The 27,259-nt window shown below is 45.6% G+C and overlaps 1 protein-coding gene across 6 annotated transcripts in view; it reads left to right on the top strand.

Annotated features, from left to right (window-relative positions):
- The window catches only part of ASTN1 (astrotactin 1), a 292,150-nt gene that overhangs the window by 77,065 nt on the left and 187,826 nt on the right, over positions 1 to 27,259 (top strand). The window lies entirely within an intron of this gene.

Raw genomic sequence — 27,259 nt, 5'->3', positions numbered from 1 at the left:
TCTTTTTTTTTTTCCTCTTGTTATTCTAAAATGCAGGCTCCTTATGGGTGAGCTCACTCATATTTGTAAACTTTAGTACTTGGCATGAAGGTAGGACTCAATAAAATACTTTTTTTTTTAGAATTTTTTTTTCATTTTTCGAGAGGAGAGAGAGAGGGAGAGAGAGGAAAGAGAGACAGAGAGAGAGAAGGGGGGAGGAGCAGGAAGCATCAACTCCCATATGTGCCTTGACCAGGCAAGCCCAGGGTTTTGAACCGGCGACCTCAGCATTTCCAGGTCGACGCTTTATCCACTGCGCCACCACAGGTCAGGCCATAAAATACTTTTTAAAGGAATGAATGAAGGGAGGAATGAAAGAAAGTTCACATAGCTCATCAGTGACGAAGCCCAGCAAGAGAGCCTTGGTTTTCCTTCTCCTAGTTCATGTTTTCCCTGCTCCAGGCTGCCCAGTGGGAGGACCCTGGCATTAAAAGTGATGGTACCATCAATGTATTTCTCTGAAAAATTTATTTTCTTTTCACATTGATCTGTTAGCACCCACAGCCTAATTGGACATAAGTGAAGATGGGGTTTCCACATCTGGAGGGTGCTATCTCCCCTGTGCCTTGGTTATATTGTATTTTATTAGTCCACGAGAAAAAAAAGTGCAGGCAGGAAGGACGCACACACATACCGAGTGCCTGCTGTACACCTCACACGTGGCCTCCTCTGATCCTCACACACCCTTCGCAGTGTGCATTCTCACCTACATTTTACAAATGAGAATGCAGAGGCTGCGAAGTTATGTAACGTGCCTGGGGTCAGATGACTAGCAAATGTCAGAGTTGGGAGTCTAACCACGTCTGTCTGAGTCTGAAGCCCATTCTCTTTCCCCTTCACTGCACTTCCTCCCCAGGGAGACAGAGCAGCATTAGGGACATAAAATCCTCCAGAAGTTACACTAAAAGACATTCCTCTGTGACTCCAATAACAAATTGGACTGAAGAAGCAGAGACTGGGACTCCTACCTCTCAGCCTGTGGCCTGGTGTGATTTTTGAGAAAACTAATTAACCCCTCATTTTCCATCTCTTTATATGTACAGCTATGAGGCATGCAGCCTGTTCTTATCAATTAATTAATGAACAAAACTGTGACTTCACAAATGAGTGTGCATCACTTGCTCCAGAAATGACGCCATTACTAACCATAAAAATGACCTTATCTCTCAAAGAAACTAGAGGAAGTAAGACAGCTAGGCTAGTGAAAATCACACAGTGGATGAAACATGGATTCCCTTTTTGTTTAATTTGACTTAAAGACTTTGTGGAGGTACGTGAATCCTACAGGTCTTGATGCTTGATGATGGAGCAAACTTGGAGGGGCAAAGAGAAGTTTAGCAGGGGCAGAGGAAGGACAGGAGAAGGATGACTGGTGAACATTGTATGTACCAAACTGACACGTTCTCCTAGATTTAATAACTCTAAGATGGCAACTGGTGTTTTTGCTTGAGCATTAAACACATAACAGAAACAGCATTCATTAGACCTCAACAGTTACCGGCTGGTGACAGAACTTGAATTTCAACAGTGCTCTATCCAGTGCAGAGAATCTAAAATGCAATAGGCTGGTTGGAGCAATAGAGAAAATATTCAAAGTGGAAGCATCGTAGAATATAGGAATTATTCATTTCTTTCTGGATCTTGAGAGGCCGTATAATAGAAAGAGCCCCAGTGTGAGATTTCTTATGAGCTAATTTAGCTCCTCGTGACCTTGAGCAAAATACTTAACTCTCTGAGCGTTTATTTTTTAAATGGGGTGTGTGCGCACGTGTTTATGCCATCGAAGCATCGGACATCTGTAAAGTGAGGACAAATGGTATCTCCAAGTTCCTTAGTAGCACTGTGTCCTTAGGTGCATGGTGACTGGGACCCTTGGTTTGATTACCAGCCACCTTTTGAGCACTCCTGGTGACATGACTGGAGTGAGGCAGATGACATGTTTGAAGGCCCAGATAATGGAAAAACAAAACAAAACATGGGAACATTGTGATGAGTCTTCTCCTTAAAATTGCGATCCTTCTTTCAAAATAGAGCCCTTCCTAAAGAGATTTTTTTTTTTAATTAGAAGGGAGAATTAATCCCCACTCTTAGAGGCTGAATTTTTTAAAAGATAAAAACTTTTGGAGACACTTTTATAGTACCCAGTCCTGCATAATTAAAGGGGTGTGTGGGCTGGGAGAGACCTAGCCTGGCCCCTGCCCTTGGCCTTGCAGGTTGCCCCACACCTCTGTGCCCATGCGCCGCCATCCTGCATGGAAAAGTCACCAGCTCCTTCCGTCACGCGCCCTGTCATCTTTGCAGTCGGAATTCTCTCGCAGACATCTGATCCACTCTTTCTTTGTTTTATAGAAAGTCCAACCTTTATACACCTAATATGATTTAGCCCCGGTTTCATTTCCTGAATCTCTCTGTTGTTCTTTCTTCCTGGATCTCATGCTTGATGCTGCCAGGTTCTTTGTCCCTGCAGGTGCAGACAAATTAGCATAAAGAGTAAGTTGCAGAATTGGAGAACAGCAAATTTGATTTCAAAAGCCATTTCAGATTGAGGTCCATTTGGTGGCATTAGGAGCAAAACTAATAAACAAACCAGGTTTTTTTTCCTACTCACATTTATTCTTTTTACTTGACAGTATCCCTTTAGAAATAGAATATTTGATCAAATTCTGATTTTAGCTGTCATGTACTGTGGTTTTTGCTTTGTTTGGTTTTGTTTCTGTACTCATTATTGCTGACTGTTAAGTTATGTGGCTTTGGCAAAGGAAAATCTTTCATCATTAAGAAGAAGGCATTGCCTACCCAGCATCATTATCTGCCTGTGCATTTCACGACCTTTCAGATGTGGCGTGTTGTGCTTTAACATTGTTTGTGCTCTGGTGACTCCCATTTTGCAGATGGAAAATAAATGAAGAGACCTCAGGGCGTGCCTAGACTTTGAAAGTTCTGAAGAAGCCAGGGTCCAGTTTACGCTCTTTCACTCTCTAAACAAACATTTTTTATGACTCTTTTATAAAGAATAAGACAGAGAAAGACAAATACCATGTAGTTTCACTTATAAGTGGAACCTAAGGACTGAGATAAACAACAACAACAAAAAAAATAGAAATAGACTCATAGATACAAAGAAGAGAGTGACAGGTGATAGAGGGGTGGAGTTTTGGGGACAGGGTGAAAAAGGCAAAGGGATTAAGAAGCACTGATAGGTAGAGAATGTCACAGAAATGTAGATGACCGCATAGGGAATACAGTTAATAATAGTATAATAGTTCTGGTAGCGCAATAATTGTGTATGGGGCCAGATGTGTACTTGAAATATGGGGGACCACCCTATAAAGTACATGATTGTTTAACCACTGTGCTGTACATCTGAAACTAATACAGAATAATATTGAATGTAAAAAAAAAATGATATGCTACACATTTACCTGTTGTTTGGGGGAAATAAAAAAAAAAGACCCTTCTATTCTCTGTGGCAGGCCCTTAGAGGAGGCTGTGCTGGGTGTCATGACCAAGGCCACCTAATGAGGGGCCAGAGTCGAGAATCCTTTCTGCGGGAGGCTTCCTTCTCAGTGGGCTGGCTCCTCAGCTTGCGGGCAGCCTGACTCACTCGGGGTCCCCGGTGACGGGGAGCCTGGTCAGGACTCACACGTGTCAGCAGGAAGCAGCACCTCACAGGGATGAGGGGACGGAGCCCTGCTTCTTCCAGGCCTCAGGCAGGTGGGCCCAGGCCCGGGATGGCTCCGGGGGTGCAGGGTCTCCGGGTGTTCCCGTGCTGCCCTGCATCAGTGCACCTCCTCTCGTCTGCACCGCCGCTCCAGCCTGCCCCCAGCCACCTCGCTCTGCATGTCCTCCACACCTGGGGTCTTTCCTCCACCAACGAGCTTTGCTCCGTTTCTCTGCCTCCTCATCTCTGCAGCTTGAAGCAGCCTGTGGCCCTGACACCGCACCTGTGCTCCCCTCTGCCTCTCTCTGCGCTCTGCCGCTGCCACATGCCTCTTGGGTCCACGTTCCCTGTGTCAGACCCTGAGAGTGAGAATCTTATGAGCTCATCTTCTTGTGCGGAGCCACGTGGTATGCCACTGCCCAGTCTATAGACAGGCTGCCCTTAGGTGGGTGCCCTGCCAGGGCGGGGGTCAGTGGGAGGACGGGTGGCTTCCCTTGGCAGGAGCAGTGGTAGGCCTTCAGGGACATGCCAAGTGCCCTGGCCTGCCCGTCTCTTCATACACCTCCTGGTACTGTGTCTCACCCGGTGTAGCCTGACAACCTATGAGGAATGGCTGCAAATTAATTTCTAGGAGCTAAAATATTTCCAAGGTCAGAAAAGGGGAAACCATTCAAGGGACCATAGCTATGAGAGACTGTATTAAGTTTCACCTTTATAACTTTGTTTCCTGCTCACAATGCCCCTGTCAAGTAGAGATTATGGTTTCTATTGGACTTAAGTAACCTGTTCAAGATACACTGGGATTAAATAAAAAGATTGCTATTTAACCCTGGTCAGCCTGACTCCAAAATCATGTGTGCAAATGATGCTCCTTCTACATCTAACTAGGTACCAGTAACCGGCATCTTCTTCCCCCAGGTCAACATCCGCATTTCTAAAATCATTTGGTTGGAATTGGGGCTGTGATGGGAGACCCCCTCCCAGTGCTGGGATGGAGGGGAGACATCGCCCCGTGAACCAGGGAGTGTCAGCACCACAGAGTGGCAGTGTCCCTGTGAGGTCGTGGAGCCCCCCCCCACCCCACCGACATGAGCGCGTAGTGCAGAAGTCTTCTGTGACTTATATTAACACAGATCCATCATTAATATGACAAATAGGCACACCTGCAGGCTTAATTGCTTCAATTTCCTTGAGTCAGTAATAGGTTTACGGCCTGCCCCAATTCCAGTAAAACTGAAGCTGTCTAGGTCGGACAGAAACCCATCTTGCGCCAATCAATCTTTTGAACAGACCCAGACCGCAGCCCTGGTGACAGGCTTGCCTCCTAGACAGGGCAATTAAAGAGGCAGGGCCAGCTACATTCTAAGGCCCCTTCATCTGAGCTTTGTCATCTATATAACACAACCTTAGAAACTCTAGATGGAAAACATCTTTCCTTCTCCCATCTCTCCCCAAATGATCATCAAAGGCTGAACTCCCCGCCTCCGTGAGTCTCCCTTCTGAGACTGTCAGCCCAGGCTTTCTGGTTTGCTCCCGTGAGGACAGCGATGGGGTGAGGGGTCTTCGCTGCTGTTGAATGACCCCTCGCCTCGGGTGGGAAGGCTTGCCCAGGAGGAGAAAAGCCATCCTTATACCAGAAACTTTCTCCCCACCCAATGCAGGCCTGGCTCTTTAGGAGAAACCAAAAATCACACAAAGCGGGATGTCAGTCATCCCTTAAATGACTGAAGAAACTTAGCAGGGAAAGCAAAGCTCCCTTTAATGTATGTCTTGTGTCAACAGAACATTTTAAATATATTAAAAAAAATTTTTTTTAAGTAAGGATTTGAAAAACTCTTAATAGATTGTTGAATGACTACATGTGAAATGATGTGTGTTCCATAAGAATTAGTTGACCAAGAATAGATTTTTGGGCCCATCATGGGTATAAGAGATCCCCACAAGATAAGAAAAAATGATGCCAGTCAGGAAACCCTCCCATTCTTTCATGATTGTGGAGGGCAAATGAGAAAAGTTACTTATAGAAACACTTACCTTGGGTCTTAATGAAGAATTTGTGAAATTTCAACAGACCTGTTTCTTCCTGAAATTTAAGGGCTAAAACAAGTCATAATGACTACTAAGAAGACCCCAAACCAGGTAACAAGAATAATTAAATGACTGGTGCTGTGTAAGGTGCACCTGTGCATCCTGAAGAATTTCGGAGGTAAATTTTGGGAAAGTAGTGTCGAAATAACCAGTTCTCCCCGATCTGCTAGACCATGCCTGTTTGTAAGGACTCTGAGCCCTCACGGGGTGGGGGTGGGGGGCAGACCGCCAACGTTGATGCTGGTGGACCAGCTCTGCACATTCTTCAACACCTACTGAACCTAGCAGGAGTGGAAGGGGAAGGCACCGTGGGAGAGGGGAGTGGTGACCGTGGGGGGTCTCTGAAGGGAAGTGGGGTCTGAATGGTCATTGTTCCATATGTGCTGATTGATGGAGGGGATCTACTTAGATTATCAAAAAGCTTAGGGAGGTTCTACCTTTAGAATCTATTTTATTTTAATGGTAAGTCATGACCCCATTTGTGGGGCATGGAGCCTCAGTTACGAAAAGCAGTATAATTAACAGTCTTCCTACATGATTTGGATAATACCAAGCTTTATCTGCTAAACAGGCAAGGTGATGGAGGCTGACCCCAAGATCATTAGAATCGGTGTTAGAGGACAGAAGAAGGTGATTTTCACGCTACCGAGGTCATGCTCTCCCAGACGAAGGGTTGAGCTCTAGTTATAATGTAAAAGGCTCTCTGTCGCTCATTAAGGATTCAGGAAAATAACCTAGAGTTCAGTAAAACCATTCTCTAAAAACATCCACCCAGCATGCTGTCCTGGCTGAAACGGGGAAATGCAGTATCATCGTGAAAGGCCTGGGACACGTAACAGTCCTCTGCACTCACGTAGGATAATGTCGGGGTTTTTTTTTAAAGCAGGAATTAAATGTTGTTCTTGTCACTAATCTTTAATGATTGTATTAATATTAATAACGACAACTATTTCTCATATTTTGAAGCATTCCCATGTGCTGTTTCACTTTAACAAACCCTGGGAGGTTGATGTCGGTTTTAGGATGATCTTTCTTTCTTTCTTTTTTTTTTTGAAAGAGAAAGAATTGGAGGCCTAAAGATTTCAGAGGCTGGAGCCTTGTCTCAGGCTTAGGTTTTGTGATATTAGAATCCTTCCTATTACTGCTCAGCTGCATTACCGCACTCTAGGGAACGCATTTAATGAACCCACAGAAAGTGCACAGAAGGCCAGCTATAACGGGCAGTCGGAAGTGGGTGTGGTTGTGCGAAGACAGGAAAAAACCTTGACGCATACTAAACACAACAGCCAAGTAATGATGAGAGGACTTTGAAGGATACAAAGGCAGAGACTAGGAAGGAATGGGATTTATATTTACCATGTCAGGTATCCCTGACCATGGTCACCAAATACTCAAATGATAGGATTCAAAGCTCTTCTTGAAACCCAGCGAAGATAAGTGTAGGGCAAATAAAAGAAGGTAACGGTTCACCCAGCAGGTATTGTGCATATGGAGCTTATTTCACAGAGTGTGGTATCATCAGAAAGTAGAAATGCAGTAAACAAACAAAAAAAAAGGTACTGAAAACTTAATGTATGAAAAAGCTTTCTTTTTTTGTTGTTTTGTTTTTTAAGTTAAAAGGAGGAGAGATAGATAAACTCCCGCATGCGCCCTGACCTGGATCCACCTGGCATCTCCATGTGGGGCCAGTGCTCTATCTGAGGCCATGCTTACAACTGAGCTATTTTTATCGCCTGAAGCTGAGGCTCCACAGAGCCATCCTCAGCGCCTGAAGCCAACGTGCTTGAATCAATCGAGCCTTGGCTGCAGGAAGAGAAGAGAGAGAGAGAAAGAAGAGGGAGAGGAAGAGAATCAGATGGTTGCCTCTCCTGTGTGCCCTGACTGGGAATTGAACCCGGGACTTCCACACGCTAGGTCAGTGCTCTACCACTGAACCAACCAGCCAGGGCCAGAAAAAGACATTTTCTAAGAAATTGAAATTGACCCCAGCTTTAAGATTGATTTCAGGGAGGACACATACCCACTGGCACAGACTTGCCTTTGAACTCTGTCCTTTTGGCCACCAAGTAAGAAGCTATCAACACTGTACAGCTGTCCCTAAGTTCCTGTCTCTGTGTCCGAACTCAAGTCAAATAATCTGCTCATTTTAGTTACCCTCACTCGTCTTCACAATCTAATGGCTTGATTATGAAACTTATACCTCTATTCTTTAGAGAGTGCTCTTATATACCAGGAACAGAAAACCCAGCACCTTATTCTTATTATTTCATTTTGCAAAGCTCTGTTAAGATTGTTTTTGTTACAACCTCTAATGAGTGGGCCAGTGCTACTGAGTGAGAAGCAGGAATGTCAGCGTCACCTCTGCCTGCTAATGTCTTGACCTTTGGTACAGGTGGGGTATGCCAGGATCAGATAAGAACAAATCCCCATGGAGGGGTCCCCTTGTAGTAGAAATATGTGCAGAGCATTGCTGCACATGAAAAAAATTACACCCCAGAAGAAATGTAATTCCAATTCATAGTAACAAGGTTATGGCAGAAGTCAGGAGACAAGGGGCAAGGATTGTGTAGTGAGCAGGTATGTTGATTGGAAACTAGTCTTGTAACAGGGAGTGTGTGTTAGGATGGTTCAGAGGGAAGAGGCTGAGAAATAAAATGCTGCAGAATCCAGACTCTGGAGGTAGACATCCTTTTTTGAACACAGTCTCCTCCACTTCGTAGGCAGAGTTACTTAACCTTTCTGAACCTCAGCCTTCTCACCTGTAATTGTCACCCACCTTGTACAATGGTAGTGAAAATGAAAGGACTCAAAAGCATTTCAGTAGTGCCTGTTTTGTTACAAATACTTCATTAGCATTAGCTATTGTTTATTGGGTTGATAGACAGTGTGTGTGCGGGGGCTGACGTTAGTACGTGCTATTCTACAGCGCCTTCCTGCTCTTGACTCGATCAAGGTCAAAGGAAGAGAGAACATCTAGACGGATTGTCAGTTCATGTGTCACCCTTTCCCCTTCCCATTCTCATGACCATGCGAATGACACCAGAGGCACTGCCTCTCTTCCCTTCACACAGTGTGTCCACAGCTGCTTCCTTGGTCAAGGGTGGCCAGGGTTGTTGGCCTGCGTGTTGACATTCCCTCACTGGACTGTGACTTACTAATTGGCAAACGGAAAGAGTGTGGCTTCAGGAAGAGTGTGTTCCTTCCTAAGGTCACAGTGCCAGAGTCCTGTGACCAGTTACCTAACCTCTTTTTTGCCTCACTTTCCTAATCCTGGATAATAATAGCCCCTAACTTATGGGCTGTCAAGTAGCTTAATGAGAATGTATGTGTCCAGCCTATTACCTACCACATAGTCAGTGCTCAATATAAGTCTGTTATTGTGAAAAATAGTAATAATTACCAATTGTCCTACTTGATTCTCGTCAGTTTCAGCTGGACCATTGCATCATCCCACACGCTTTGAACACTAAGCCGGTACTGAGTGTGCATTAAAACACTTGTAAACAGAGATGAGAAGAGGAAAACATCCCCGTGCTGTGAAGCGTATATGATGATATAAACACACAGATTCAGACCTGCTCTGCAGAGCCGTGGCCGCACAGAATGGGGCAGGAGAAGGGAGCAGGCACATGGGGCCAGGCTGTCCATGGATGCAAAAGAGCAGAGAGAGAGTCTGCTTCCTAAAGTGCATCCTTCCTGCTGAGTGCGTGGCTCCCATTTCTCCCTGCAGGCCCCTCAGTGGGTGTCTCGTGGGTGGGGGCCAGGAGAGCAGGGAGGGGTTTGGAATTAAGACAGAGTTTAGGAAGGAAAAGTAAGAGAGATGTGAGCAAGGGATACTGATGGCTGCCTGTTATTCCCAGCTGAGCAGCAACATATTTTAGCAATCTGGTGACCTGGTAATTTTCTTTTAAATCATTGTCATTCACTCAGCAGGGACTGGATGGCTAGACCAGCATTTCCATGAGGATGTCTGTCAAGTCACTTAGAGGTCATCTTGACCCCTTTTGTAAACAGGTCAGCCTCCAGAAATGGGCCCAGGGCAGTGTCTAGAGAGCCTTAAGACTGGTAACCGGGATCCAGCAAGAGGCAGACGTGATGCCCCAGGGGAGTCTGTCACAGGGAAATCACATCATATTGCTCTGTGATCTATATCCGAGTGCGAATTGGTTAATAGCTCAGTTTCATTCCTGGGTCTGTGAGCCCAAACTCTTCAAACCCCTGACCATGTTTACTATTGCTGTATAACTTCTGTGTATCTAATTCATTAAGCTGAGACACAGGCAGAGTGGTTCATGCTTTCTCAGTGTAAATACACACCGCATTGGTAGGCAGCACAGTTTGGTGGGAAGAGCACTGTGCTCGGAGTTGGACGGCTGGATTTGTGCTGTGCTACCTCCGTCTCATCAGTTCTGGCCCTGTAGCTAGCTCTTCACTTATCCTCTGACCTTTGATTCTAATCCTGTAAAACCCACTATGCCGGAGTGATGAATGAAAAGAAAGGGGGTAAGGAAGGCCTTTGCAGGCTTTAATACAATGGATATAATCTGGATATTTTTACTTGCTTGAGTCTGTAAAATGCCCTTCCCACTCCCTTTTCTCAGGCTGAAGAACACCACACAGATGCCTAAGATTATTACCGCTGCTCACCTTCCCGTTTTAGGGACTTTAGGGTCAGCCCCCAGTATGGCGATTACAGACCATAGGAAGATTAAAAAATAAAAATCAAAGAATTTTAGAGTGAGAAGAGTCTTTAGAAGTCACTGCCACGCCCTTTTCTTTTTTTGAAACTTTATTAAAAAAATAATTGACGAAGGTACCTATTTATAGTGTACAACATGGTGATTAGATATACGTAGACCCCCTATTGTGTAGGAGGAAGTGGTTTAGAGAGAAAGCCTAGAAAGCTGACCGGCCCATGGAGCTTTGGGCTCCCCAGTTGCGAATGTGCGAGAGGCCAGTGGCCACGGTCAGCAGGGCGAGCCTGCAGGTCCGCAGGAAGAGGATGGCAGGTCCGCAGGAAGAGGATGGCAAACCTTGTTCCCTGAGGTAAAGAGAGGACTGCAAGGTTCCACTTGAGTGCAGTCGATACCTCTTGGCATTTATGATGTTAAAAAACAAAATTCAACGGAATCAACTTAAAGATCTAACTGGTTTTATTTAATGATTCATGAATTGGGCAGCATCCCGCCTTAGCAGATAGAAAGGAGGTCCGAGGAGCTGTGCAAAGGGAAGGCTTTCAGACAGAAGGCGGTGGGGCAAGGAAGATACTCTAGCAAAGAGCGGTCGCCTCGGGCAAGGTCACCTTCGTGAGGTGGAGGTGGGGGTCTACAAGGCAGATTATCTAACCAGTGCTGACCCCGTGATTCTGGATTGGTTGATATTTACATTCCTGGAAGAGGCTGAAATTGCAATCAAGTTGGGTATTATGTCTCAGTTTGCTGACATGGAGCTTAGCACAAGCAAAGCGATTTCATGTGGCACCTGTTGTTTCATTTCTTTCTTTCTTTCTTTTTTTTTTAATATAATCATTACCTGCTTTTGGTCAAACTCTAAGCTTACCTGAGAGGTGATCAAAATGTACGGTTTGTCAGCGCCACTCCCAACTGCCACTCACATGGTCTAGTGGTCTTGCTCACCCTCCGTGGGTATTCAGAGGTCATGACTCGGGTTCACCTTGTTCAAGTCGGTCACTCTCTTTGTTCTTTGTCTGACATTCTAGTCTTGGGGAGATCATTTGTTTTGTGGTCAATGGCTGAAGACAAGCATTGAAAACTTTTGAGAAAATATGGTTGACTGTTGGAGAATAAGTAAAAAATCTTCATATAATTTAAGTTGGCCCTCCACATGTGTGAATTCCAGCCACCAGAGGACCCTTGAACAGTGCAAGTTTGAGCTGCATGGGTTGATTGGACTGAGTGGGTCAACTGAAAAACATATTTGTGTGTAAGTGGACCTGCATATTTCAAATGCTCACCAGGGGGATTACTATGATTATTATAGGATTATTCTCAGTGGTTGGAGTCACTTAAAAGCCATGGTCCCTAAGACCTAAATCCATTAAAATCACATAAGTCAAAGAAAGACCCGGTTAAAGGAGTCACCTCTTAAGCCTTTGTAAGCCTTGCTCAGTCACCTTAGGTAACTGAGTTTCACCTTCCCCAGCAGTGTTAATCCAGGGACAGCAGGAGGTGTCAGCCACAGCACAGAGACCTTGCTCAACTAAAAGATAATCAAGGGCTATCCTGTTATCAAGAACAACTTCAGCCAGATACTCTAAGGTTGCTAGGCAGGTATTAGGTCTTGTTTTAGCAGCAGATTCAATGATACTTTCTAGAATTATGGTGAGATCTCTGATCATAGCTTCATTCCTTTTTCTCCTAACCAGGGAAGTAAGGCCAAGCCAAAGGAAGTGACTCCTGGATCATGACTATGTCCCAGTCGCTCCTTTCTAACTCGATGATGTAAATTCAGGGGTGTTGACCAATGAGGTGTCTCAATTCATTTGTTTTGTGGTCAATGGCTGCAGATATGCATTGAAAGCTAAGAGGCATTGTCTAGTTGTATGCCAGCCATCTGGGCATTCATAGGCCCAAGCAAAGTGAGAACCACCACAGAGAAAGATAAACCCTGTCGGGGCACAAACTATTCCCATCAAGGTGGCACTGCCACTGGATTCTTCACAGGGATCGTTGTACTTGACCATTCGCACCATGGGTCAGTTAGGTTTTCAGCATGTTTGACGTGTAAATAAATCCCCTAACCTGAAATAAAGAGTTGGGGTAAATACTTTGCCATGATAGGTGCTACTGGTGAGATCTTTTTGTGACTGAGGGCAGATCTGATGTAGATGATTATGAGAACATCGGAGGAAAAATGTACTAAAATATATGTAGGTATTAGTGTCTGATTAAGCACTTACAGTATAATCAGAGAAAGATAAAAACAAGATACTGGATGTCCTGGCCATGAAAGTTGAACTTGGTAAAAGACATCTAAGAGGGTTGATCAGAGTTTGTGGGACATTGGGGATAGAAGAGAAATTGTTCACAGGGAGGACCAGAGAGTCCCGAGCATCCTAGATAGATCGGAGTCTTAGATGACAAATCCATCAGTCTGAAAGGTTACCCTCCTTAGCAATGAATGTCCCAGGGGCTGTGGGGGATAGCTTTATATTTCCAGGCCAATCCTATAGTCAAGGGGAAAAAAAGAGAAGAAAGGGTTTCGTTTCATGTTGAGTTAAAGTATGAAGCCTTGATTGGAATGGGTGGATGCAGTCTACATCAATGTCAGTGACTTCCTTATTTATTTGATTTTGAGGTCTCTAGCCAGTGTTCAGTTTCTAGAGTCCTAAGGAGCCCTGTCTGATTGAGAGATGTAGACCCAAAATTCAAGTTCCTGGTATTCGGCTGCCATCTGAGTAGTGAGGAGGACCAGGCAGAGTCCCTTCTGAGGAGGTTTAAGGACATTCTTTGTTGTTAGTGACTCCAAATCAGCAGGGTGGGAGAAAATTGGAGACTTTAGTTTGGAGAGCTGTAGGTAGCTAGATATCTGCAGAAACAGGAAGAATTAAGGAACCATTCTATTTTACAGGTGTATGACAAAACCTCACAGATAATTAACAGGTCTAGAGTGGAATATCTGCCAAGTGGCACAGTTGTTTCTGTTCTTTTTTCTCTCTACAATTACTCAAATTTTTAAGTCAAAGATAATCACAGTAAAATGAATTTGTTTACAACAAAATTGGCCTGATTATTTACATCATGGCAGCAAGTGATTGACCATATAAGCTCTTTTTAAGACTGCTTTGCTAGAAGTTTTCATAAGGAAATCTCAGATTAACTCTTAAAAGCCTCCCAGGATGCTAAGCCTAGGACTCAACAGCAGATTTTATCTACAGTACCTATCATTTGAGTGAGCCTGCCTCTTCCTGAGATCCCCTAAATGTCCTGAGGTTCCTGGGCCCACTGGGAGAGGACCTTCCTCACTCACCTGGTAAGGCTGCCTACTTTGTAAGTAGAATACCAGGTTGATTTTTTCAAGGGACTTTGTTGGCTTCATAAAGTCAGCCTTCGTTCTTTCAAGCTTTCTGGTCTTATCTGAGTCTGTGCATATCTCTCTCAAATATGACATTCCAGTCAAAGCCCTGCTAATACAACCAGTGTCTCCCATTGTGTCCTGTTACAAGGAGAGCAGATTCTCATTGAACTTATGCAAATAACTAGCCACACTGGAAGTGAATCCTCAGGGGATGCTGAATTCTGAAGAGATCAGGTCGGAAGAAAAATCAGTGTTTCATCTTTGTTTACAAAGGTATACTTTCCTGAATTGCTCTCAATCATAGGTTAGCGTAAGAGAAAAGGTTTCCTTAAATCTGAGTAAATAAAACATTGCAGAAACAGCAATGTTTCAGGGGAAAAGTCATAAAAACATTTTAATCTTCCTCAGTTCATTCAGTCTTGTGTAATTAACACTGGTTCTGCTCGAATCTAGTTTCTCATCAGTTCTGGCAATTCTTACCCTGTTCAGTTTTATGATTTCAAAGTTATGAGAAAGCTGTACTTGTTCAAGTTCTTCTCGTGAATCTCCTTGAAGAGGAAGCACTTTTGAACCAAAGCTACTTTGATGAAAGCATTCGAGTGAAATGGTGGCTGTCTGTATATGTCAAAAAACTTAAAAATGGCCGTGGTTAATTGGCTTTGACAAGGAAATTTGGTTATTTTCTTAACATGCGGCATTTTAAGAAATAACTAGGATTATGGCTGATTACATTTTATTTCCTAAGGCCAGAATTTTTCCGATCGCTACAAGCCTTTTAAGATGCATAGATGAGGTTAATTGTTAAAAAGGGTAAGTGGATTTTGAATTGTTCCTAGAGCTGCGTTTCTGGCCTTGCAAAAATTTGTAGGATAAGCTTCTAATTCTTCAAAGACTTGATATCATTTGTAGCCTAAATGATATAAAGGGTCTGAACCACGCATCCAACTACATTATTATTCATTTGGGTCTTTACAGCAGGGAGAAGATTTGCAACTAAGATGGAAATCCCAAAAGATTAGAGCTTTGTCTTTGGCCTGTTTTTCTTTCCTTCTGGGTATATTTAACTTAGGAAAGAGGCCCCCCAAAATTTCGATTAGGCTCTGAATATTCACGTTCAATTTTGTCGGATGTCTGATCATAGAATTATTAGATCTTTTCAAGTATCTTGTCAGGTTTCAGCTGAGACAACCAGTAAATATTTCTGGCAGTATTGCCAACCCCAGGGACCCCAGAGACGTCCCGTCCTCACACGGGGTGCAAATGATAGCACCTTCATTAGATCTAGAGATGCCCCTAAGATCAGTAACCAGTGGTCTGGATTTTAAAAAGAAGGGACAATGTGGAATTTTATTTTTATTTTTCTCTCTCTCTCTCACACACCCTCCCTCTGTCCTGGGCACTACAGACAAGAGATGTGGAGGAGTCGAGTCTGGTAAGAATTCTCATCTTCAACCGGCTTCTGCCGGCTTTTCCCAGGATCCCATCTGAAGGCCCAAGTGAGGTTTCACGTAGGGTATAGCTCCAGGATCTACCAGAATGTGGCTAGTTTTTAAGTGAATTGTAATTTTAGGTTCCCCTTTGCAGTGTAAAGGAATGGCTGATAGTAGTTTACCTTGGAGACCCATCCTCTAGGTGGGGCCCATGTGGGAGCGCTCCTTCAAGGGTAGAGATGAGGATGTTAATTTGATGTTGAAAAACTTGCATGCACCCTTTGATGACAGTCTTCTTTCCAGTGTCCCAGTTGATTACAGCTGAGATATCGATGCCTGGGCCAGCATCCTGAGTCATCCCCTAGGAGGGTATGATGTGGGCCCACAGGTGATTTTAGGTTCCTGGCCTTGGAGCTATTGTAGCACCAAAGCTAATAGTTTGGTGGACTTTTGTGTACAGTTGTGTATTTTTTAAGTCTTGATTAGCTTTTAGCCACAAATTATTTAATGAAGCTATTTTAGAATACTGAAGCCTCGTGGGAGCTCCTGTATAATGATTAAAATAAGTATCTCATTCGGTTGGTTTGATTTAGGAACCCTTGCTTTCGAGTGGACGTGTAAAGTAAGTGATCTCGTCTATTTGGAACATTCCCCACCATAGCTATTGTAATTTTAGGGTGTTTTTAGTAAAATTGTGCCATCTTACGGATTTCTACAGCTTCCGGGACCATAGTTCCTAGACATAAAATAAACAGGTGTGCTGGAAGGTGGCACACTCAACTCTTTGAAATTTAAGGATCCCATTTTAATTACCTATGGATATATGTATGTTTGTATGTATGTATGTATGTATCTGTCTATTCATCCATTCTTTCATCTAGCTATTGGTTTGTTTATAGACAAACCTTTGGATCTATCAGAGCGAAACTAATACCTAAAAGGGATGTGCCACTGGATTGGGAATTGTGTTGTTTTATATAGTACACCTTATTACTTGAGGTAGGCAGATGGCTTAGTGTCAGCTGATTCATTCTGTGACCAACATTTCTTAATATGAGAGTGTCTAGGTTAGGTGCTGAGTGCTCTAATAACCTTTAAATGCTCAACTCATGCTCATCAATTTTTCTGGCTTTTTGGCTTTAGAGATTCCCATTAGCAATAGCTAATGAGAACAATAGCTAATGATAATAAGCACTTACCTACACAACAAGGCAAACTTGTGCACTTTAACACACTAGCAGTAGCCAAGAAATGTTACTGCAGTCTGGCCAAAATACGTCCCGTGTGCGCCATCAACACTCCCCAGTGGGGAAGGAAGGCTAGGTAAAGGGTTGAACCAGCAGACCCTGAAGACTGTGGAATATGGACCATTCTAGACACATGGGGAAACTGTGGCTGTCACCAGCAGTTCCCAGTGTGGAATTGTGGCCTGAACCAAGCACTAGGGGCTTGGGTGGAACCATCTGCTAGTTCAAACTGCCTGACCCTGGATTGGAAAGCCAGTCAGATCAGGAGCTCCTTCCCAAGAGAGGAGTTCGGAAGCGAGTGGAACTTACCCATAGCCTCGGGAGATGGTTTGAAAGACAGCTCAAAAGGGTTCGCGGATGCCATGCTCATATTTCTTGTCCCCAAAGCTGCTGGAAATCTCCTTTGATGCCATCACTGCCACCAAATCTGTTAAAAACCAAAATTCTACTGAATACATTTAAAGATCTAATTGGCTTTATTAAATGATTCATGAATCAGGCAGCATCTCATTTTAGCAGACAGAAAAAAAAGAGGGTTGAGCTGTATGTACAAAATGGAAGACTTTTGTAGGCAAAAGCCGGGGAGGCAAGGAACTTATTCTAGCAAAGAATGGGTGTTTTGGGGCAAGGTCAACTTCTTTTGGGTGGAGGTAGGGTTCTCTCAGGCAGCTTACCTCACTAGTGCTGACCAGGTTATTCTAGACTGACTGGTTAAAGGTTGCATTTCTGGGAGAAGCTGAACGTGCAATTTGGCTGCATATTATTAAGTCTTGGTTTGCTGACATGGGGTTTAGCACGAGTGACTCCATTTTGGGCCTGTTGTTTCTTCTTCTTAACAATGATAAGCACTTTCACAGCTTAGTCTGCAGGAAAAGACTCAGCTTACCCCTGAAGAAAGCTTCGTTGTTATTTCAACACCACCTTCATGTACTTCTTTTCTCTTCCTCGACCACAGTCACTACTCCCACATCCCTTTGGGAGGGCCTACACATCTTAATTCACAAACATCTTGCTAAGTGCCCTGCAGCAAGCTCACTGGACTGGCCTTGCGTGTCAACCTTGAATGGGCGTGGAAAGCATGGTATCCCTCTGTGAAAGCCCTTGTGGCTGGATCCGACAGCAAAGAGAGCATAGGTGGCGTTTTATCAGGGGCATCCAAAGAGTGTTCAGTTTAATAAGGAGCATTAGAGAAATGTAAAAGCATAACTTGGACCAGGTTCCTTAGTCTAAATGGGCAGATGTCTGGGCTCATGGCTCCTGGATGTTTGAAGGCTCTTAAGCACCTGGAGTCATTAAAGGTACTATTTGCTTGCCCTGGCCGGTTGGCTCAGCGGTAGAGCGTCGGCCTGGTGTGAGGGGGGCCCAGGTTCAATTCCCGGCCAGGGCACATAGGAGAAGCACTCATTTGCTTCTCCACCCCCACCCCCTCCTTCTTCTCTGTCTCTCTCTTCCCCTCCCGCAGCCAAGGCTCCATTGGAGCAAAGATGGCCCAGGCGCTGGGGATGGCTCCTTGGCCTCTGCCCCAGGCGCTAGAGTGGCTCTGGTCGTGGCAGAGCGACACCCCAGAGGGGCAGAGCATCGCCCCCTGGTAGGCAGAGCTTTGCCCCTGGTGGGCGTGCCGGGTGGATCCCGGTCGGGGGCATGTGGTAGTCTGTCTGTCTCTCCCCGTTTCCAGCTTCAGAAAAAAAATAAATAAATAAAAAAATAAAGGTACTATTTGCTTAACTCTGTCAATATTATTACTCAATTTTAGAATTTATGTGAATGATACTAATCATAACCAAAACACAGTATTAGTGATGGTGATGATGATGATAGTCATGTTGAATCGTGTCCATTATATGCCAGATAATGCTAAGCACTTCTGTTCTGCTGGAGTTGAGATCTGGAAAGTGAGAAAATGAACATTGAAATAGGGGGAAGAACAGTGGCCTTGAAGCTAAGAGTGCTAGGACCCCCACCTCCCATTTTAGTATTTACTAACTAGTGAACTTGTTTGAGTATGTTGACTTTTCTGGAACTATTTAAAATGGAGATATAAATACCCACCTTAAAGGGTTATTGAGGATTAAGTGAGCTCATGAATATTGAAAGGGCTTCTTCCCAGAGCCAGTGCATGATGGGTACATCATGACTCATTGAGTTGAATCACGGATGATAACAGAAATCCAACTGGATGAGAAGTAATTAGAAATGGAGATAAATGAAGACAGTCTAGAACAGGCACTGGGCTCTTTCTTCTCCTTCTATAAGTCACTTACAGGTGATACTTTGTCATCATCAGTCTCATTTTTCCAACCATTTTATAAAGCAAGACCCACGGAGGGAACCTTCCTGAAACAGTTCAGGGCCAGAGAATTAGAACAAATACTTAACTCTTTGCTAGCGAAAGCCTGAAGGACGAGAAAGAGGAGTCAGGAGGAGCAGAGCTCTCCCTGGGTTGGTTAGGCAGTTTCCTCCCAACCTTCCTGCCACCAGGGCCCCAGCTTTCTGACCTCCAGGCATTCACATTGCTCCCAGTGCCACAAGGCAAGGACGGCAAGGACGGGGCCTCCAAGGACTTGCAAAGCTCAAATCAGAATTCCAGTCGCGGAAGCACAGGTTTCAGAACGACTTATTCTCATTACAATGTATGAAATGATCCGTAAATACATATTTTAGCATTACAGAGTTTAAATATTATTACACATTTTACTTGATGTCAGATTTTGTTAAATGCGTGCCGTTATCCCAATTTACAAAGGTCAGTCAAGTGGCAGTGGCGGGATAGAACTAGATCTATGTAAATTTGGTCTTCACAGTGCCTCTGTGGTTCCGATAACCCTGCCTTTTTCAAAGAGCTCTGGGCTCCCTCCCTCCACACCACCTTTTCAAATGAGACTTTAATGAGCATCATGTGGATAAACTCGTCGCAGAGGTTTGAAAAGATCCAGAGAAACATATTCGTAGGAGCAAGCAAACCATTTTGGATGAAATCATAAGCCATTTGAAAGCCTCCTCGTCTCTCTCCGGGTGTGTCGGAGCCTTTTGGCCGCGTCCTCCGCCGGCAGGGATGCTTTCAGCTCCACGGCTAGGTAAATAGAATGCTGGTGTCGTCGCTTGATTGCTATTCATGCCGGCGCAGGCTCATGCAGTGACCTACTTCCAGAGGCATCCATAGAAAGCTCCGCTGCTTTCCATCAGCCCGATGTGAAAGGCCACCCTCTGCTTTCTGTCCGCGCCTGCCCGCCCCCGCCACAACATACTATGGACCATCGAGGGTCCTTACTGCTTTCTCTCACGTCACACCGGCTTTAATTTTGGTTCGTTTTAGTCCATCTTCAGCCTCTTTGGGGAAAAGAGAAGTGGTGGGTGGGATGCTAACATTTCTGATTTTTTTTAAGGTATAGCTCTATAAAGGGATATTGGTGAGGTTGCAGAGAGAAATCAGGTGAAGTTTCTTTTTTAATTTAATTTAGATGTCTCTTGTTTACATAAACATAATTGATCACAGGTAAATAAGTCACTGGAAATCATTTGGAGGCATCTTTAGGGGCACGATTCTTTCTTCTTTGGGGGCCACTGATGGAGTTTCCATAGGTCACTGTCATGAGTTGCAATACAGCCAATCTCTCCTCTAAAAATGACAGGCTCGGACTGAGCTGGAAGCGTCCCCAACTCCAAGAGGAAAGTTTGATTTGAAAAACATTCAGAGACATTTATCCAGTTGGCAGAAATATACTCAACCTGCACCCAATTCGGGGGGGGGGGGTCTAACCAAAGCCAAATGTCACGTGTGGTTTTGTGTGGTTGAATACCATGGTTAGAGATGGGGAGTCCTTAGAGACCTTCTAGTCCGGTCATTTGAAGGTCAGAAAACTGAGCTCCAGAGAGATGACAGAGCCTTATCCTCCCAACTTCCCGTTCAGTGGTCCAGCGCGCCCGCAAACCTGCCATTCCCTGTCTCGTCACTGTATCGTGGTGCTTTAGGCTCTTTCATTTTTGCCATCGAGAGCAAATGTCACTGAGCGAGGGAAATAGAAATTTCAGTTTTCCCTCTCCTGATCACCAGTGGAAATTTCTATTCCAAATCTCAGCAAGTCAAGAAGGTTCTAGTTACTTGAAACAGGGGCCTCCTGTGCATCCGTTGGGTGAGAGGTGGTTGAACTTTGAAGCCACTGTGCTGTAAAGCCTCTGCTCCCACAATTCTGCGGCTGTTGCTCAGAGCGGTTTGGAGGCCGAGGAGCAAGAACAAGATGGTGGGAGGCAGCTGGCCCTGAGCTGAATAGAGGAACCACAGTGAGACTTCCTTTCCCAGTTGGACACCGAACATCTTCACAAAAAGGATTTCCTGGCTGTGCTGTCTCCCGTTCTGTTGTTCACTTGGTCGGGTCTGTACCATTACAAACTTCAGGCAGACCTTCATGCCCCTGGCATCTGTGCTGGTTGAATTCAGGCCCAGCAGGGCACCTTGTTTTATGTGGCTCTCGGTCTGGGCGGTCGGATCGGACCACTCAGCACAACATGCCAGATGGTCCCTGCGGTGAGAGGTACGGGGGCCCAGCCAATTCAGCCCGAAGCACGTTGTTTCTCCGGCCGGTCTCCTTCCTCACTTCTCTTGACTTTGTCCTTTCTCTCGGCAGCCTCTCCTTTGTCTCCTTTTTCATCTGTCCCTCATCTTTCTTCACAGATGGCCAGGACACTAATGTGCTGCTCTCATTATGTTTATGGAACAAGTTGGGGTCTTCAGAGGCTGCCGTTCTAGAGGCATTAAAGACGTGGATCACTTTTGATACCGGGGTAAAGATTTGCAGGATAATTAGTGATCCTCTACTGTTATTAACCCCTGACTTAAGCAGGTTATTTTCTTACAAAGGTGTTGAAAGTTAATGCCACTGTTAACAGTTTCAGTTGGCAGACCGTAATGAAGCCATGTGGGAACGCACACCTACCATCAATATCTTTCAAACTCTGAAATTAGAGTTGGAGGGAAAGGAAAATTAAAAAAGAAATAGAATTGAAGAAAAGGAGGTATTTTGATCACAGGCCTACCTTTGGCAAATTTAATGGTAGTCCCTGATGGAATGGGACCCGTCTGTTATTCTTAGTTTTGGACAATTGGCTTTGTTGCTACTAAATTTCTGAGCTTAATTGTCATCATACAGGGAAACTCCGAGTGGCAACAGAGATAGCATTATGGTAGTAGGGTGACCATGTTCTGTTTTTAGAGATGTTCCCTTCCCTTTCAATTCTTCCATAAAGACTATGAGGCCATTCACCATACCATACTTGATAGACTTGAAAAACAACCAAACTAAATGAGTAACCCGCCAACCCCCTTCCCTTCCTCTAAGGGCAGGGAGTTTTCTGGTAGCACATTTTTGTCTCCCGATTAATCCAGTTCTTTAATAACTCTGTTTGGGGAACCCCCTCAGAAGCTGTATTAGATTTAACTGGAAGAAGGGTTTTTAGAATTAACAGCAGGTTTGAAGGTTTGAAGGCCTGGGTCTAAGCAAAGCCTTCTAAGGGTAATGGCCATCAGGGGTGTCGTCCTCAACCTGGAAGACTTCAGGGTCAGTTCATCAGGTGCCCTTGACATGAGGCTAAGAATTGACAAGTCAGTGCTTCTTCTGGCTTGACCTCGCCCCCTGAGCGGCCTCAGGGCTACTCCGGTGGATCCAGCTTGAAACTCAGCCTTGCCGGGGGTGAAGAGGGGCCGGATGCCAGGTTTGCTCCAAGACACTCTAAGTTACTCAGTGATTTAAAGGATACTTGAGAACTCTTCCAGTTCCTGTCCACATTTGACTTGAAATTGTCAGTTTCTTTGAAAGACAGCATCATGGATCTGGTTCTCAGTGAAGGAATCTTTTGAAAAAATTCTGATCCTGAAACACTGACAGGTTGTCTTAGCAGCTCAGTGCAGGGATTCTGGGCGTGAGGGAATGTTTAAAGCAAGACAAGGGCATTGGATGGCATGAGGAAGTTGTAATGCCTGGAAAAGGAATTTTTGTAGCAATTTTTTGGGTGTCCTAAGCTAACCCCCACAAAAAGACAACGCTGCAAGCTCACAGCCCACAAGCTAATCTGAACAATGGCCAAGGCTAATCTAAATGTGATTTCATCTCACTCGCCTCCCCTCTGCCATCTCAGATTATTCTGAAGGGTGGCTTTGCCTGCCTAGGTTGTCTGTGGCATGCAGAAGCTCCGGATTTCTGCTTTGGAAACTGCATGTCTGTGCCAGTGGGAATGAGAACATTACTCACCAGCTTGAGGTCCAGTCTGAAGATGGGCCTGGCTCTCACAGGCTCTGATCACATCCCAAACCTGTGCACCCTATGCTCAAAGGGAAGGGAGGAGCGGAGAACAGGTTAGACTTGAGAGCAAATTTGGCACTGTTTGTGACATTGAAATTATTGCTTTTCTGGGTGCTCATGTGAAGCACACCCTTTCGACTTAGAATCGTGGATGGTCAAAGTAACAAGGGATCTTGACATTTATCTATACAGCCCCTCTTTATACAGATGAGGAAACTCAAAGCTAGGCAGCTCATCGAAGGGTATTCCAGACCTCGGTTTCCTGAGTTCTAGTTCAGTATTTGGGTGACTGTAGGATACAGGATCAGAGTTGCCGAGTGACGCTGATTGAATCGAGTGTTTGCTCATCTCTTTCTGGGTCTTCTTGATCTTTCTAAATTGTAGCTCTATTTGCTCCTCTGTGTTGGTTCTGAACTCCTTAAACTGGCATTGACAACTTTCACAGTTGACACCAATCTGCATTTTTAGCCTCAGTTCTCCAATACTGTTTCATTTTCTCTACCCCACAGCAGGATCGGACCTCCCTGGGTTCTGCAACGCACACTGTCCTGTTCCTTTGTACACACCACTCTCGTCATCGGGACTCGTTTCCCATGTTCCTTCCCACTGTATCCCTTCCCCTGTGTGTACGTCCAGCCGTGTCCCACCCCCTCACTCAGCGTTGCTGTGACTGCTCTAGAGGGCTACTCACGGCCACGGCTTATTACTCGATCAAACGCTCCTTGAGGGTAGGGACCATGTCACATAGTTGACCGACTGGCAAAAATGTTAGGCTCCGAAAATATTTGTTGTGTTCAAGATAAATGGCATGCTGGTTTCTATTTATTCCAGACAGTTCTAGGGTTTCGGGAGGTGCAGCGGGGTGTGAGGTGTGTGGGGTGGACAGGCTGGAGGTCAGGGCAGCCTCACCCTTCTGCAGCTCTAAGCCCCAAGTGTGATGACAGCGTCGGCACTCCTGCCACCTGTGGTGTCTCGAGGTGACTGTGCCGGCTCCTGTTGGTGCTTGTTTTATTCCATGCATTGGAGCGAAGGCTCCGTCTGATTCTCGTCTGCAGTGCTCAGGAGGCCGTGGACGGGAGCAGCTATTTTATCGCCTCCCCGCTTTCCTCCTGGGAAGTCTCAGGGTGGCCTTGCATCGGTAAAGCAGTTCCTGAGCATTTCCTCCTCTTGAGGTCTGGACCAGCGTGATTGCATTGATGCTCCTTCCAAGATCCAGCTCGGCCCAGTGGCGGTGAAACTCACAAGACGTGTATCGTGCCCTGTGTGGTTTTTCATTGGCTGACCCAGGCCAGGCACAGCATAAGCAAATGCGTTCTTGGTTTAGCATTTTAGCTCATCCACACCAGTCCCGGCCAGGAGAAGGGAAGAAAGCCAAGGAAGTACCCATCATTCTTGAATTGTCTTGGAGCTAAAATATGACAGTGCCCTCAGTGGCAGACATGGTGTCCTTCTCCCTTTCACCTTTGCCCTCTGTGATGAGTCTGGTCTGGGAAAAATGAGGATGTCACTGTCCAGAGGGATGGGCATGAAAATCCAGCAGAGAGGTTCAGAGGCTGGCCTGGTACCAAGGCCAGGGATGCTGTGCTCCCTGCCCATCTCTCATGGGAGCCTCTGTCAGCCCCGCCCCGCGCCTGTTCTCTCCTGGGCACCATCACTCCTGGGACCTGGGAGCAGAATACCTTTCTCCTCAGGCAAAGTCTTAGAGGGCCGCTGAATGTACAGTTTCTTTTCGGGCTGATGAAAATGTTCTGGAACCAGAGTGATGATGGTTGCAAAGCTTTGTGAATATGCTAAAAACCGCAACATTGTATGCTCTGAAAGAGTGGGTTTCTGGGTATGTGAATTAAATATCAATTTTAAGTGAAGTCATGGAATACTAACTCCTTGTGCAAAAAAATTAAAGTCCTGTGTGTAGCACAAAATTTCCTAAAGGACCATGTGGACTTTGTCCTCAAGTGTGTCCTCTCTCCGCACATGTGCATAGGTCGGGCTGTGTGGTGTGTGGGTTGGGGGTGGAGGGGAGCTGACAGAGTTCATCCATCTTATTCCCTGTTCTGTGTCAAGTCGGGTGACCTTGGTCTGGGTGTTTACTTGTCTTTGCTTCTGCAGTTAAAACAGAGGTAATGAGCCTGACCTACTTGATGTTCTCCCCTGGGAAATAAAAATCTGGTTGGTTAAGCGCTTTGGAGCCGTGAGGGACTTGATTCCTTCTGACTGATACCAGGAGGGGCCGGAGAGGCTCTGATGTGGGAGGAGTAAATCCGCGGTGCGGGCAGGAGGCTGGCATGTGTCGTGCTGGGTGGTTCAGTTGTGTCACTAGGTGCTGTATCAGGAACTGGGACTGCTTGTGACTCTTCTGTGCATGATGAGAGGAAGATGGAGTTGGTTTCTTCAGCAATGACAGGGAAAGGACTGAGGGGAGGAGGATGTGTTTCTCAGGAGGACTCTCCCCACGGCTTTGATGGAACAGCTTGATGAGCAGTTAGAAGGGTCAGAGCTGTGGGGTGGGGCTTGTGATTGGAGGTCCCATGCGGCGTGGCTGCTGCTAGTCTAAGCAGGCACCCTTGGAGGCACACCCGAGAGTTTCTCTGAGCCTGAACATCCAGTGAGGTGGATCGGGAAGCCTGTGACACTGCCTCCCCTGACAAATGGGGCCGTGCCGGCAGAAAATGGGTACAGAGGTGCAGGGACCCTTCCTTTCTCACACCCTGTGCCCATTGCCCTTCTGCCATGCTTGTGACGGTCACTTCCCAGAGCATGGACAGCTTGCCAGCCCAGTGCCCACCCAGATGACTGAGCCCCCTGAGTGATTATGGGGAAGGGCCAAGCTTTTGCTGCCAGCTGGTCCTCCCTCACACCCTCCACTGTACTCTTCACCTTGGTCTGTGGTAAGAGGTGGGCGGTCATATCAGTGTCTTTTAGGCATAGGCTAGTGGTGTGTGACTCATGCAGGTTTCTTGTCACTGGCTTATTCTGAGAGGCCCAGCCACCATTCTTCCTCATTCTTTTGTCAGTGTCTGAATGTGGTCCCCCCCATCTATGTAGTCAAAGGAAGTCACCCACACTTCAAGGCACAACACCAGTATCACCTTCTACGAAGAAGAAGGCTACCTTGCTCCCCTCTTCTGCCCTCTACCCGGGAAAGACCAGTCTTCCCTTCATCGGTGTTCCCACACAGCGTTGTAGCACCTGCCATGTCCGTGCACGGTGGGTTGCTTGGGAATTGTAGTGCCTAGAACAGGGTCTGGTGCATAACACATGCCCAGCGTGTGTCTGCTAAATAAATAAATAAATATATAAGGAAATAAATAACGTGGAGTACCGTTTGTGCCCTCGCACAAATAGTGAAAGATATTTATAAACACCATAAATATTTAAAATTGCTTTCCTCTTTATGGTTGTGGTACTTGATGAGGATACTATTCTAAATGTCTCTTATTAAATCTTTTTTATGTCTATGGAATTATTATTTTTTTTGGTCAAAGGTGATAAATTTTGGAAGAAGCCATGCCTTATGAAAATGAAGTTTTATAAAGCCAAGCTTTGCTACCATGTGTCCAGCGGAACATTTGTTCCCTCAGCGGTCAGGGTTGTTAAGGAAGAAATGGTTTGGGAGCCAAGTGACACTCAGGAGAGGTCGGGCCAACCAGGTCACTCTGTTGTGGGATGCCCCAAAGCTTTGATATGGTGTTGCTTAGGAATCTCGGCAGAGGGTCACGTAGCAGCGTACTTTGTACCTCGGCAGTAGTAGCTTAGTGCTCGTGGTCTGAAGTGCACGGTTGGCGTTTTGTCACTCGTTTGTTAGAGGTAGTCCAGTGCCTCAGTCTCTCGCCGTGAGAGCAGGCGAATGCTTTTGTCCGTGGTCAGGGCCCACTTCCTCACCACCGTTGCCGTGTACACCACCTCTGCTCTGCAAATGTGAAAAGACAAATGAAAGGGAATGGAAACATTGTCTGACCTGCTGCGGCGAGCATGAGACACCTCCAGTGGGTGATGCAGAAGTTACTTGTGGTTTCAGAACAAACCTGTCAGCCCGTGGCTCTGGAGTCACTTTCCAGGATGGCTCTATAGTGCCAGCACTCTGCATAGTAATTACCAACACTCTCCTTGGTCGAGTCATTGGTGTCGAGCAGTAATTTCTAGGGAGCTCACACTTTAAAATTTATGAGGGAAACAACCTTGTATTTACCCCAGGAGGCGGCTGGCATCGGAGTGTTCCGACTTGGGCTGTGTAAAGGATGCAGTTGAGCATAGAAATGTGGGGAAGAACCTGAGTTTTTGCCTCGCTATTTTTCTCCATGGGTGAGAGGCTGGTTCGCTAGATTACAGTACACAGACCTGTGGGGGATAATTTTCTTCTCAGGGTCTCTTCCCTTCCTTGAGATTTGGAGCAGCAGTGGGTCTGACCCGACTGTAGTTGGAACCTCCTCCGCTGGCTTCCGCTGACACTGGCTGATCAACGCC

This window comes from Saccopteryx bilineata, chromosome 2, assembly GCF_036850765.1.
Source record: "Saccopteryx bilineata isolate mSacBil1 chromosome 2, mSacBil1_pri_phased_curated, whole genome shotgun sequence".
In the NCBI taxonomy this organism is placed as follows: Eukaryota; Metazoa; Chordata; class Mammalia; order Chiroptera; family Emballonuridae; genus Saccopteryx; species Saccopteryx bilineata.
The sequence above is the reverse complement of the archived record's forward strand: the minus strand, read 5'-3'. Positions and strand labels throughout refer to the sequence as shown.